Here is a 16082-nt window from a genome sequence, read left to right on the forward strand (position 1 = left end):
GTGAGAAATAATTGATTCTTTTCAATAAAATTGTAGAAGCAGCATTTTGGCGAACGAACCGCTCTCATGAAAGGTTCAGAATACTGGCGAAAGATAAAAGTGAAACAACTGTTTCAATTTAATGTCTTTTATTCTGCCTTTTCAAAGTGAATATAAAACATTGCAATTTTTTCTCAGATCTTCACAGGAGATATATGAGGTTTCAGAATTTCAAAAATTCTCCCGTCTTCGTACTCGTTCAACGAGAAGGGAAATAATAATAAATACAAAACAAGAAATTCCAAATTCGCAAATCACTCTATTCAGTGCTGAAGAATTCGCAATGAGCTTTCAACAAGAACGAAAAAGAATCTTTTTTTGAGGGATTTCTTTTGCTTCCAATGTTTGGTGCCTTTGTTTACTTTTTACTTGTTTTTACAACACGGATGCGACGAAATCGAATTTCGTGTCACTTTTTTTTTTCTTTATTTGTTTCTTACGATCTGTAAAAGATTGGGACAGAAAGGACGAACAAGTCGCATTTTCTGAAAATTCGCAGCCTTCTGTAGCAGGATCGAGTATACAAAATCTTAACTCCCTCGCAAAAACTTTGTTTTGAATTTTTAATCAGAAGCACGTCGAATTTTATTTGAATTTCGATTTTTTTTTTTTTTTTCTCCCCTTTTATCGTTTATTCGGTATCTGTTGCAATATCTAAAAGAATGTTAAGTATTTTTTTTTCTCGGAAAATTCTGTTTATTTTTCGAATATAAATTTCTATGTAGATTCAATCAAAATAAATATCAAAATTCAAATATAGTTGTTAGGATTTCAGCTTTAAATTTATAATCAGATGCATGCATCTTTTTGAAATTTCTATCTTTTTTTTTGATTAAATGTACGCTTGGTGTTCATAGAAGTTTCTGAATTTTAAAATATGAAACAGAATTTTTTTTTTTTCCCCTTCTTATTTTCTCTATAATAAGTAATAATATCTGAAGCGCGGGGGAGACCCCCGTTGTAATTTGCACATAGTTAAAATTATATATAATTTTGCAAATGCGTGACCGAAAAGAAGAATTTTAATTTCGATTTATTTCATCCCGGGAGTTATAAAATTCGTACAGGGAAGAAGCGATGATAAAAAGCCATCTGTTCATGTCGCGGTACAATAGCAAAAGACCGAAATTTTCCCTTTACTGGTTTTATGAGATTCCGTTAGGGATTTTCTTGATATACGTCGACTTAGGAAAGGGAATCTTAGGCATTTTTGGAACGCTTGCATAGGCATCGGGGATTCGTATCCCTTGGATCGTGGTATGAGACACAAAGAAAAAGGATTTTTTTTTTTTTTTTTCGAGCGCGTGTTGGTAATAATTAAATAAAAAAAGTTGGGTTTAGTCAAGAATAAGAGAAGATTTTGGAATAAAGTAGTATAGACTAATTTAGTTTAAAAAAATAAAAAAACTAAATTAGTTTTTAAAAAAAGGAATATATATTTATATATATTCTTTTTTTAAAATGCTGAAATAACGGGATTAATCTATTTAATGAATTAAGATTAGCCTAGTAATCATGAAAATATTAAAATTGACCAAATAACTTGAAAAATCGCGGCTTTTAAAAGTTCATAATTTTTATTAGCCTGTAATTCTTTACATAAATTTTCCTTTATATCTGTGCATATATTGGTGAAAGGAAAATGTTCCCTTTTCTATTCGATGACAGTATTTCAATAATTTTGAAGATTTTTAGTGTCCACAAGATTTAATCTTTATTCTAGAAACTAGCTGTAACTAATTATTAACATTATCTATCAATATCTTCCAAATAAGAAAAAAAAAACAATTTAAATTTCTTTCTGTTATATTTAGTTTATCCATATAGGCTCATAATAAAAAGCCGCTTAGTTCTCATCCGATAACATTTTATTTGCATTTGTAAATCAGTGTAATATTGTGTATCCTTTATTTTCACATTGCAAAATGAAAATGATTTGCAATAATTCCTTATGCTTTTTTTATATTATCTGTCACTTCGTTATAATTGCCATGCTCAAGAAAAATATCTTTCACTTTTTGCTATTTTTTCTCGTTCTCTACATCGTTCTTTCTTGCATTAATAGTGTTTTAAGTAAATGACATCTTCACTGCTGCTTTTTTTTATATATATATATATAATTCGTGAGTTTCATTTTATTTTAGCGTTGTTGCGATACCCTCTTAATTTGCATCAGCTCCACTTCAATAGCATTTCGTTCCATCGGGAAATGAAATAAAACAACTCTCTCTGTAATATTGATACATGTGGCATTTGGACTACAAAGTAATACTTCCGAATGTATCCTTTAAAACCTTATGTATCCTTCTGGATTGCAGTTTCATGGCAGTTCCTCGAATTTACAGTCATGAAACAGATTTCAGTCCAGTCCATATCCAAGATGGCTGCGATTGATCCCAGATCAGCGTTCCTCGCGTAAACTAGAAACAGTTTCTCCTCTTTACGGGTCGTAAACCGTAAATACAGGGCGTAAATTCACCCCCGGGTGCACTTTAGGAGACGCCACTAGGGAATGAAACACATTCTGCGCCAACTAGTTCCTCCTAATGATGTCTCATAACACTGCCCCATGTTAGGCGCGATTAAAAGCACCAGAAGACCGAGAATTCACGTGTTGATTAACTGGGGAAGGAAAATAACCCACATATTTCAGCGAATGAATTCTAAATACTACTAGGTTATATGTTTCGAATGTGGGGACTGTCGAATCTTGGAATATCCCATCGGTGATTCGAATTCGATTTCAAATACAGCATGTGGGAATCGATATATCGGTGCCCACCTTTACACTTTAATCGATAGTAAGAAAGAATCGGAAAATATCTTTTATATACATTTTTTGCAAGATTTGCTAGTACCCACTTATTTGACTTTATATTTATTTACTGCTAAAGTATTTTATGGAGTTACTATTAAATTCCTTTTTAAAATTTTCTTCTGGTAAATTTCTGCTTTACTTTCTTGAAACGACCTGTGCACAGTTTAGGTTTAAAGATAAGAAAAAGTCATTATTCATATAATCCCTTGGTATTAAATAATTATTGCATGACCTGGCATATTTTATATTTGTTGGATATGCCTTTTGTAGTTCCAATTTTGGTGAAACCAGAACATCACAGAAATGAACGGTGCACTATATATTTTCTTGTGATATTTATTATAAGTAGTTGCACAACGACTGAATAGGCTTAAGGGAGAAAAATCGTTGAATTATTTCTATTTATTTAAAAAAAAATCCCTTTTAAATTTTAAAAAAATATATAGCCTGCTCCAGGTAGGGGAGAAAATAATTAAGTAAATATTTTATATTGATACGTTCAGAAATCACTTGTCCAGACGCGCGTATGATCCTGCAACATTTCATATTATGTTCATAGCTGAATCGGCCTTTACTTTTCCTTTGGTCTTTGAGCTACAGCTAGTGACTACCGATGTTAAAAGCTGCAAACAACCGCATTACTGGCATATTACGTATTTATACCCGTTTGTGAGATATAAAAAAAGATTCATAAAGTAATCAATTTTCCAATTTAAATATGGATATTTTTACTTCATAACATTTTGATTATTAGTATTAAAAGCTAATTTCTATCTAAATGTATCAACTACTTTTAATACCTCAAGATCATATTAAGAACTATTTATTGGGCGTAATAAAACATGGAGCTCTCTACCTTTATTCTCAATTTAAACCGTCATCGAATAAAACCCTCTTGTGCCCTGCTAATGGTATCTCATAATACTGCCTCTTGTTAAACGTGATTAAAAGCTCCAGAGAACCGAGAATTCTCGTACTGATTAACTCGGGAAGGAAAATACCCGCATATATTCCAGAATGGATTCTAAATACTCGGTTATAAGTGTCAAACGTGCCGGGATTTGTTGCGATTAAAATTTTGGAGAATTTCCTTTCTTTGGGTAATATCCATGTCGTTCTGGTTTAGTTTCGATTTCCTATAAAACGTGTTGGAATCGATTATGTGGTCGATATACCGATGTCTCCTTTATGCCTTTATCGATGGGAGAAAAGAATTGGGAAATGCCAAGTTTTGGAAATAATTGAAGTTTTCCATTTGGATAAAATGGAAGTGCTGGTATTGTTCTGAATAAATTTAGCATTGGTTATAGCAAATCGGTTTGTATTGTTTGGTTTTTGTATTTTGTGAAAAAGAGCGTCTTAAATTAATAGAAAAACATGAGATGTTATCCTCTCCCCTCCTCCTTTTGAGGATTTCATGAGGGGAATATAATAGAACTTGAATAAAATCTGTACAGTCGAATCTTTCACACGGCTTTCTATCGCTTAAAAAAATAAATGCCTTTAGAAATAATGTAAATTATGTTTTTTAGGTGCTGTTTCATCGACTCAAAGATATCATGACACAGTTTATTCGGCATTTTAAATTCGTTTGCGCTTTCCTTAATATTTTTTATTTCAAATTCTAGACGAATCTTGGAATTTTGAATTTCTTGTATTATGAGGTTTTTTTTAAAAAACTCGTTATATACACTTTAAATTTAGGTTAAAAGTTTTTTTAATTTGCAATTTTGTCATTATTGCAATTATTATTCTTTAAAAACCATTATTATTAAGCATTTAAGTTAGCCGTTACTTTTAATGATTAAACAATTTTAACGGTTAATGTAATCAGTAAAAGTAACGGTAAAATCGTTTTTTAAGAATTCATCCTGAACAATAGTCACTTGCCTTAAAGTAGTATTTTCATTTGATGTGATAAGATTCAATTCATCAAAGTTAGTTAACATTAATTACTTTAATTATTAATATAGTGGGCGACAAATGGTGACTTATCAAGAACTTTTCGTGTAAATTAAAAGTTGTAGAAATCCGATTAATGTTTGAGGCTGGAGACTGTTTTTTTTTTTTTTTTTTTCCCCTTCATATTTAAAACATGTAAATGATTATCTCGCGATATAAAATTTCAAATATAGAAATATTTTTATGACTTTTATTGTCATATTTTCCATTGTTACTTTCCGTAAATAGCAAATAGAAACTTGTGAACTGCAAATCAAATTTTACCGGGAAAATATCTTTTAAACTCAGAATTGCGTTTAAAAATAGTTATAAAAAAGATATTCTAAATTATATGATCAAAAACATTATTATAAAATAATATCTCATAATTGTGTCAAGTCACCAATGATGTTGGAACGCAGATGTTTTACGTGAAATGGCTTTGTTGATTTATTACTAACAAAACATCTTTCTAATATAAATAGCTTCCAAATTTATATCATTTAAGAAGCAAACTTATTCGTATGTGATTCTCATAGCTACCCACCAATCTCCCTTTCCATATATCCCAAAATTCTTTTATTTATATATATTCTTCTCCCAGCGCTGTCTTTCACTTTAACCGCGGGAGCTAGCCACGTCATAAAATGTGGCTAGGCGAAAATGGCTGTTCATCCATAAATTCCGCCGTCTTCCTTTTTGATGAATCTACGCGGGCGCTAAGACATGTATACGGCTCTCGCCGGATTAAGGGGGTTTTCCGTGAAAGATTTCCCGTGCCATTTTGTTTTGCTTGGGTTTCCAGAAGCTCAACCCCAGGCTGAATCGATTGCGGGCGTAAATACTGAGGGTTTTCTTTATTTTTTTTTTTATCTTCCGGTGGCAATGGTTTGTCCTAGATCCACCATAGAATGGATATGCAAATTTTTATCCATCTTGTTCCCTGTGGAACGATGTGCTGTTTTTCGTCCTCCATTAAGAGGATGTGATTTCCAGGCAAATGGGAACTTATATCCTGATTTTTTTTTTTTTTCCCCAAACTGTTGTGCTTTCATTTGTTAACGTCTTTCAGTTTTATTGTGCCGTTTTTCTTTTGGACTAATGTTTTTATTTTCTTTTCGAAAACAATGGCCTTCTACATATAGATATTTGTAGTATGTTGTGACTACTGCTGATTAGCATGGGCAATTGTTATTGCTTTGTTTGTTTTGTAACTTACTCGATTAATATACATGTGTTTTTTGTTTTTTTTAATCGCAATCAAGTCTCTATGGCTACTAGCTTGTTCTACTGACATTTTGTCTTTTCTGTCCGTTAAACTATTAAAATGAAATGCATTTATTTAAAATTTTACCTTGATATTTGATAAGTCAGTAAAACATAAATTTAATGCCATTTACTTTACTACAAATTACTGCACATGAAATTAAAAGCGCATTACATTACGAAATAAAAGCAGAAGTGAAAAACATATTGTTAAACATAGTTATTGTCTTAAAAATTAATTTATCTTAATTTTAATATTAAGATAACATAGTTTGATAAAATAATTAATTTGAATTTCCTCATAATACAAAAGACATTATTTGAGATTGTATGTTAAATTTAATTTAAAAGATTACATGGAAATAAAATTTACATTATTAAAATGTTTTTTTTTTCTTTGAGTTTTGAGAATGTCAATTGAAATAATTTTTGAATTGAAATAATTTTTTTATGGCACATAACTTACTTAATGCGAAGATTTCAAAACTTTCTCTGCTTATTGCCCGCTTTTGGTAACTAGCTGGTTTACCAGAAATGTTGATTGCGTTTAATTTCATTTAAATCTCTTTCTCATAACTCATGGATCCTCCAACAAACTATTTTTAAGCATCAAATTTTAGTGGAAATGAAATTCATGTTATTTTAGTAACTTTATACTTTTTATATTTTCTGTATGCAAAATTATCCTTATGGGCACCCTTAATAACTCCCATGGTACCATAATGTGATTAAAATATAAGTTAATTAAGTGACTTAGTTCATTTATTCCTAATAGCACGTTGCCTTCTGTGCAATAGAATTTCACTGTCTGATTCTTTATGTAAATTATGCAGCTAATGAACAAGTAAAAACTTCCTTCCTTAGCTTTCAACATTGGAAGAAAAACATGCGATGAAATATTTGATGAGGCAATGAAAGCAATGTGGATTTCATTCCAGCAGTAAAATCTGTTGTAGAAAATTATGCAATATATATATATATAAGAAAAAAAATTCCGAAATGCACATTCACACTCTCCAAAATATATCTGTGCAAAATTCTAAATTTGATAGATCTAGTTGAAATTACCTGTTATGAAAAGAACGAGCACCACTATGCAGCACGCATTCTTTTTAATTGCAAGTAGGGATATGCACTCTTAAAAATTGGGAAAAATACATAATCTGTCTCTCGCAAAGGATATTAAAAATGAAAGTTGTCTCAAAATACACTTATTTACGTTAAATTCCGTACTTATAATTTGTGTGTATGTAAATAGCCTTAAAAATTGCTTGCAACTCTAGAAAATTATAGTTTTAAAACGCATTCATTTCATTTTATAAATTTTCCTGTTACTTAGGAAATTATTTAAAAATCATTTTGCTTGCAGATGTTACAAATACGCGCGCACTAACAGTAGGAACAGCGCCATTTTGTGGTATGAATTGTAGCGACTCAGCTTGGACTGAAACAGAGTTAATGAATACGAATCCAATCTTCGAGGCTAAACATTTTTAACATTAACAACCTTCGAGCTAACATTTTTTTTTTTTTAATTTGCTGATAGAAATATTTATTTTTTTAAATTTCCTTGTTTATAATATACAAAATATGAATGCCTATTGCCGATATAATAAATTTTACTATTTTGATGGGCTGGTTGGTTTTATTCAAAAATATGAGTTTTTTAAACTTAAATATTGTTATCCCTTTTAATATATTATTTTGTATTAAATAAAACACTTCAACCCTGCTCTCCCTTTTTTGCCTTTAAAAATCTTATTATATTTTACATATAAAAAAATCAATCCATTTTTGTGGATTTTATGGTCGTTTTTTCTTTTTTTTTTTTTTTTTTTTTTTATATTTTTTTTTTCAAAACTCGTTGCTGTAATGTTTTATTCTTTCTTCCGATACAGTTATTCTTTTGTCGTATAAAGCAAAACCCCTTCTTAGTGTTCGTTTAAAATCTCAAGCGTTTCTTGCTCAGAAGAGATCTTGACTGAATCGAAAACTGTAACCGTGTTCCCAAGACTGTATATTTGGAATTTTTCACTCGGAAATTTTAACACCGCTAAGCCGAGATTCCATTCCGACATCGAAGACGATTCGTTGCCATTCCCTCAAAGCGAATTACGCTCGAGTGCGTTGACGAAAATGGAGATCCTGCGTTAGAGCTTTGATTGCTTTATGGTAAGCTTCGAATTTTAGAGGTATCGTTTGTCCTCTAATGCACGGGTACTTCAACATCAACCAATTCCATTTCGTCCCCTCCTGCGGAAGTTTAATATATACACTTCATATGGCGATAATATTCCATCGCAGCTTCTGGAATGGCCTGATTTCAATACTGGTCTATGTTACAGATGATTTAAATTCCAGAATTTATCGTCTGCGCTTTCCTTTCGAATTTGAAGAAAAGGATTCGAAAGGGGAAAAAATTCTGTGCTTTCTGCGATTCAAATGCTAAATGTTGGAATAATTTTAAATTTCTCATTCCTGTAATTCGATATGGTAGCTTCTCCTTTTCCGAAGAGTGGTTCTTTTATCTCTTGAACCATTGTTCCCTTTAAAGATACCGTTCACTTGTGAACGGGTCACTTGAATGGAGTCGATTCCCTAGGGTGGCTTTCTCTGTAAATTATGTTTCTTCCTCCGAAATGTAGTGGATGGGAGATCTCGACGTATCAAATTAGTCTTGACAGCAGCGCCTGGGGGTTCCACTTACGCTTTTAGTGGTATGTAAATTTTTCAAATCGCTCGTGATGCTAAAAGCCGAGATGAGTTTTTAAAGCTTTTTATTCCTCCCCTGCATGATGGTAATATCGTTTACCTCCTTGAAGAATTGAGTTATTGAGAGTTAAATGAATTTATATGTAAAAAAGGGGGGAGAATTTATCAGCGGGTCCCGTAAGGTCTGCGATGTGCAATGAATTTTTAAATTCTTGTTTTAAAAAGATGGTGACGCATCTGTTATTGGCAGTATTTGACTTAATAGGATGAAAAACGGAATCCATAATGTTAAATGAACCGTATTCTTTATTCATATTTTTCTTCTTACTCCTATAAAGGCTCACCGTTTTTGAAATGAGCTAAATTCTATCCAACTTTTAAACTCACATTGAATATCATTTCTTTTTTTATGTGTTTTAATTAAAGTTAATTTCAAATTCAATCTTGGATATTCAACCTTTCATGAGTTAACTGGAAAATTTATATTCGAATGTGGTCATTTTTATCTGCTAGTAACGCTTAAAAAGTAATTTGATTTGCAGGATTTGAAGGAGTGATTTTTTTTAGTCCTTAAATTTAAGCAGTAATATCTGTAAGTGTATGTTATTAAACTAAAGAAATTAATAATTAAATAATTGTTAGGTAGATTGGAGTTAGAGCCTGACTAAAGCAGAGGCATACGAGGCAATAGTCCCGAGCCCTCACATCGGGGGGGGGGCAAAGAGAATAGAAAGTTTGTTTTATGTTTCCTTTTTTAATGAACCTTTTTAAAACAAAATATCAGTACAGTTTAAAATCCGTCAGTTTTATGTTAGCTTCTTCATTAGATTTTTTTGCGTTCATACGATAGATTATATTTCGTAAATCCATGAACTTTCTTGGGCGGAATTCAACTAAATTTTCACAATTGCGCAAAACTGACTTTAAAAAATCGTTCATGTGCACAATGGTGCGCTGATGCAAATGCTACTAAAGCATTGCGTCAAAACTATGCTTCGGATCTAAACTCTTTGAGTTATTTGGCAGATGATCAAGAGCAAACTCCTTCCACTAGAAATGAAGATAAAGCTCTTTATAAAAAAAACTAGCCGCCTTTGGCGACCAGCCGGTTCGCCAACTTTAACGTTCGTTTAAATTTTAATAATTAAATAGGTTTAACCGGAGTATAACCCCCTTCTTCGCCAAGTTTACGATAACGCGCCAAAGCTGGCAATCTTTATTATGCACTATAATTGAACATTTGCTCCTTTGCTTTTGAACCTTTCGCAAAGCCGTTGTTGGCTATTTTTAAAAATTTCGCAAAGCAGGGGGTTAGACTCCGGTCGTACCATTAAATATTTTACGCAATTCCAACTTTAATAGATTCTTCAGCAAAATATTTTAAAACTTCACATTTTGATAGTCATATAAATCACTCATAATATTATAAAGGCCTTCAGTCCTAGCGTGATATGTATCTCTCTAATTTTCTGTTACCCCTCGTAGAAATTATGCTTTAAATTAAAGTGTAAATGATTAATCTGCAATTAATATAATAATATTTTTTACTGAAACAAAGCATTTTTTTAATAATATGATTACTGATAATAGAGTCACTGAGCGTTTAAACTTTATGGGCACTAAAGAATATCTCTTAATTTATGTAATATCTCAAGAATTTGTCAACAAAAATTTCTCAGATTCATCATGAACAGATCGATTCATTAACAATGTTTAATTTTAAATGCATCAAACACTAAGAAAATAAAATGAATCGTTTAAAACAATCGGTCGAAAACAGGTTTAAAAAAAACTGCTTAAAAAACAATGTACTTAAAACTATAAGCATATACAAAAAAATATATAACTAACATAAATACAATTTACTTACAAAAGCATGCAACTAACCTAAAAATAATTTAAATCATCCGTTGGTTGTCATGTCAACAATCAGAACAGAGTGCGCATGCGTGAATTTTCTTCGCCAGTTACGTTAACGCAAATGCTTGAATTTTTCTACGCCAGTTGGGGTAACGCTATGCAGATTATACATTTTTAATTTCCTTTATTCTGTGTTATTTTAATTCAAAAGTACTTCAGAATGAATCTGAAACATGGCTTAATTAACAATGTTTAATTTTAAATGCATAAAACATTAAGAAAATAAACAGAATCGTTTGAAATAATCCGCCGAAAAATGTTAACCCTTGCCTTATTACTGTTGGGAGAAAAAAAAATTAAAGCCTTACTCATTTGGCGGTGGGGAAAATGGAAAATTTTTTTGGCTGAAAAGTTGGCGGTGGGGAAAATAGAAGATTTTTTTGGCGGGAAAGTTAGTTTTTAATTAATAATTAAAATTCTAATTAAAATTTCAAAAAAAGGGACCCCAGGTGCACATTCCCGACCTCTAAGGTATACATGTATCAAATTTGATAGCTGTATGTCAAATGACCTGGCCTGTAGAGCGCCAACACACACACACACACATTGAGCTTTATTATAAGTATAGATTACTAAACATTGAAAATGCACTAAATACAGATTACAAAGTTTAAATCAAACAAGTAAAGTTCTCCATAATTCTATAGCACAGTTAGATATAGCATCACCATTATTTGATCTTTAATAGATTTTGTGCACTGAAATGAATTTGAGAAATATGTAGCTGAAGCGCTAGAAATTTTGCCAGAAAACAGTATGTATGAGGTAAAAAGAAAAAGAAGAAAAAAAAATTACACTTCGAAGTGGGTTGTTAGATGATGGAAATGCACCTGATGTAAATCTTGAGCCATGTGATCAATATATTATTAACTGTTAAACATGTTATGTGATACATTAATGTTAAACTTAACCAATCGTGAAATTCCATATGAAAAATTACGAAATAAATTTTCGTGTTTGATAAACACAAAATCAAACTTTTTTTAAAAACTGAAGCGGAGGAATTGGTAAGGCATCCTTCTGATTTAAATGATGAGTTCCCTGATGAACTGGAACATTTCCATTCCTTAGTAGATAAGCAGGCAACGGCATTAGATATGATGAAAATGTTTTTAAAAAAAATTAATTTATCATCTTTATTTTATAACGTTGAGAGAGCACTCCAAATTTTTTTCATTACCTGTTTCAAACTGCACTGGTGAAAGATATTTTTCATTGCTGAAGAGTTTAAAATCTCCCATAAAATCATGTATTCTTCAAGGAAAATTATCACAATTTTCTGTTATGTTTAAATTCTGATATAACAAGAAATATTGATTATGATGATGTAATTGAGTTTTGGTGAAAATAAAATTAGGAAAAAAAAAAAAAAAAACACTGAAAAATAAACAGGAAAAGATCTATTATAATACAACTTAAGTATCAATTTATGAATAAATAGAAAGTTTAGCTTGCTTTCTAGAAAACTGCCCGTTTTCTTAAGCTTCAAACTATAGCTTGCAGACCATCTTAAATTCTTTAAACTAAAATAATACTCCAAGCATTTTAGAATTCCATCGGCTTGTTTATTCTTTCAACTTAACAGCATATCTTACAAACATTGCCAGATTCCAGAAGGTTTACACTTGATCATCGGCTATTAACCAAAAAAATAAACGAAATAATGTTAACAAAATATGTTTATCAAAGAAAAAATCGTTTGCTTTTACTTTTTAATAATATTTTAACAAAATAAAAATAGTAGTTGTTATAAAATGTCTGAAAAGGAATCGTCTGCTAAATGTCTATTAACAGATTTAGATTATGATATTTACCGAACAGTAAGTTTTTTACATAATATTGATTTATCATGCAAAAATTGTCTCATAACAATATTGTATGTAATTGCAAAATTAAAGTTATATTACTGTATTATTTATTATCTCTCTCTGTTACATTGAATTTTTAATTATGCATGTTTTTCTTTATTTATTGTTATTATTTTGAGAGAATAGTAAATCTTGGTTAAAACTAAGTAATAAACATGTTAAAATTTGGTAGGTTTAAAAAATAAGCGTAATCATTCAAAGTCAATATAAATTATATTATTCTGTTTTTCTTACATAGTAATAATACAGCCTAGCATAATGTTGTGTAATTACTTTAAAAGAAAACATTATTTAGTGGTGTGGTATGATATGAAAAAATGATCAAAAGTACAAATATGTATTTACACAAATGATAGTTTTAGTCTCATTTTTCATACAATGTTCTGTAACAGTAAAAAACACTTTATTTCGATGTATCTATGAAGTAAGATGCAGAAATGTTTTAGTTGTTTTGAAAAAATATTTTTTTATGGATCTTTATTCAATTAATGGAAAGAAAATAATAAATCAGTTAAAATAACATTGCTTTTCAAAGAAAAAGATAACAAAAGTATGGAGCATTCCCCTCCTGCCTTTTCTTTTAAGTTTGCATGCAGTAATTAATCGAATATAAATATATATCCACCTTGGATGTAAAATTTATCTTTAATGCGTGTACATTAAAATTATCTTTTTACTGGAATTTAAATAATGAATCGGTCTGGATATTTTTCATTCTGTTAGAATAAATATTCGACCTTTAATGTCCAAATATTTATCATAATAAAATGAGGCTGATAAAATAATTACTTTTCTTAAATAGTGAAATTTGTTTTGTTTGTATGTAATAAATGCAAGAAATAATTAAATACTCCTACATATAAAAATAACTGTTGAGAAATTTGCATATTTTTCATTTTAAAAATGTACTAATATTTAATTTATGAGATTTAGGAGTTTCTCTTATAGACAAATGCTTAAGATAGTTGTAGAAAGCATTCTAATATAAATCTTGCCTTGGCACTTTGTCATATTGCATTTTAAATTCATTGGTTAAATCTGGTACTTCGACTTAAGACTAAGAGTGTTTTAAGTTTAAATGACATTTTGAATTAATTAACGAAAAGTACCATAGACAAGTTCTATGCACGGTTCTTCATTACTAAAGTAGTAAAAGCAGAGGGGGGAGGAGAGAAGTTTTTGCCTGGGGCCCCAGATAGGCTAAATCGGACCCTGATTGGGATTGGGAACATTTAATTTAAAGTAACACTAATTCTTGGTAAATTTGGTATAAAAATACTTTATAGCATAAAGGCAATGAATATTAATACATTGTTTTTTAATGCATCTCGTAATATAATAAACTAAATAAAGCCTAAAATAAGAAGTGCGATAAAGTCGCATACATGGTGTTCACTCTAATCATAGCCAGGTGGCTAATTTCTAAACTATTAGAAAAAGGCGAAAATATAAAAAATATGTGAAACGAGGTAAAGAATTATATGTTACTAGCCGCCTTTGGCGACCAGCCGGTTCGCCAATCTTAATGTTCGTTTAAATTTTAATAATTAAATAGGTTTAACCGGAGTTTAACCCCCTTCTTCGCCAAGTTGCGATAACGCACCAAAGCTGGCAATCTTTATTATGCACTATAATTGAACATCTGCTTCTTTGCTTTTGAACATTTCGCAAGGCCGTTGTTTGCGATTTTTAAAAATTTCGCCAAGCAGGGGATAAAACTTCGGTCGTACCATTAAACATTTTACGCAATTCCAACTTTAATAGATTCTTCAGCAAAATATTTTAAAACTTCAAATTTTGATAGTCATATAATTCACTCATAATATTATAAAGGCCTTCAGTTATTGCGTGATATATATCTCTCTAATTTTCTGTTACCCCTCGTAGAAATTATGCTTTAAATTACAGTGTAAATGATTAATCTGCAATTAATATAATATTTTTTACTGAAACAAAGCATTTTTTTTAATAATATGATTACTGATAATAGAGTCACTGCGCGTTTAAACTTTATGGTCACTAAAGAATATCTTTCTTAATTTATGTAATATCTCAAGAATTTGTCAACAAAAATTTCTCAGAATCATCATGAACAGATCGATTCATTAACAATGTTTAATTTTAAATGCATCAAACACTAAGAAAATAAAATGAATCGTTTAAAATAATCGGTCGAAAACAGGTTTAAAAAAATCTACTTAAAAAACGATGTACTTAAAACTATAAGCATATACAAAAAATATATAACTAACATAAATACATTTTACTTACAAAAGCATGCAACTAACCTAAAAATAATTTAAATCATCCGTTGGTTGTCATGTCAACAATCAGAACAGAGTGCGCATGCGTGAATTTTCTTCGCCAGTTACGTTAACGCAAATGCTTGAATTTTTCTACGCCAGTTGGGGTAACGCTATGCAGATTATACATTTTTAATTTCCTTTATTCTGTGTTATTTTAATTCAAAAGTACTTCAGAATGAATCTGAAACATGGCTTAATTAACAATGTTTAATTTTAAATGCATAAAACATTAAGAAAATAAACAGAATCGTTTGAAATAATCCGCCGAAAAATGTTAACCCTTGCCTTATTACTGTTGGGAGAAAAAAAAATTAAAGCCTTACTCATTTGGCGGTGGGGAAAATGGAAAATTTTTTTGGCTGAAAAGTTGGCGGTGGGGAAAATAGAAGATTTTTTTGGCGGGAAAGTTAGTTTTTAATTAATAATTAAAATTCTAATTAAAATTTCAAAAAAAGGGACCCCAGGTGCACATTCCCGACCTCTAAGGTATACATGTATCAAATTTGATAGCTGTATGTCAAATGACCTGGCCTGTAGAGCGCCAACACACACACACACACACATTGAGCTTTATTATGAGTATAGATTACTAAACATTGAAAATGCACTAAATACAGATTACAAAGTTTAAATCAAACAAGTAAAGTTCTCCATAATTCTATAGCACAGTTAGATATAGCATCACCATTATTTGATCTTTAATAGATTTTGTGCACTGAAATGAATTTGAGAAATATGTAGCTGAAGCGCTAGAAATTTTGCCAGAAAACAGTATGTATGAGGTAAAAAGAAAAAGAAGAAAAAAAAATTACACTTCGAAGTGGGTTGTTAGATGATGGAAATGCACCTGATGTAAATCTTGAGCCATGTGATCAATATATTATTAACTGTTAAACATGTTATGTGATACATTAATGTTAAACTTAACCAATCGTGAAATTCCATATGAAAAATTACGAAATAAATTTTCGTGTTTGATAAACACAAAATCAAACTTTTTTTAAAAACTGAAGCGGAGGAATTGGTAAGGCATCCTTCTGATTTAAATGATGAGTTCCCTGATGAACTGGAACATTTCCATTCCTTAGTAGATAAGCAGGCAACGGCATTAGATATGATGAAAATGTTTTTAAAAAAAATTAATTTATCATCTTTATTTTATAACGTTGAGAGAGCACTCCAAATTTTTTTCATTACCTGTTTCAAACTGCA

General features: G+C 30.4%; 1 protein-coding gene across 1 annotated transcript in view; it reads left to right on the forward strand.

Moving 5' to 3' along the window:
• The window catches only part of LOC129987972 (calsyntenin-1-like), a 240061-nt gene that overhangs the window by 172428 nt on the left and 51551 nt on the right, over positions 1–16082 (forward strand). The gene's annotated exons all lie outside the window — the stretch shown is intronic.

This window comes from Argiope bruennichi, chromosome 10 (genome assembly GCF_947563725.1).
Source record: "Argiope bruennichi chromosome 10, qqArgBrue1.1, whole genome shotgun sequence".
Taxonomy (NCBI): Eukaryota; Metazoa; Arthropoda; class Arachnida; order Araneae; family Araneidae; genus Argiope; species Argiope bruennichi.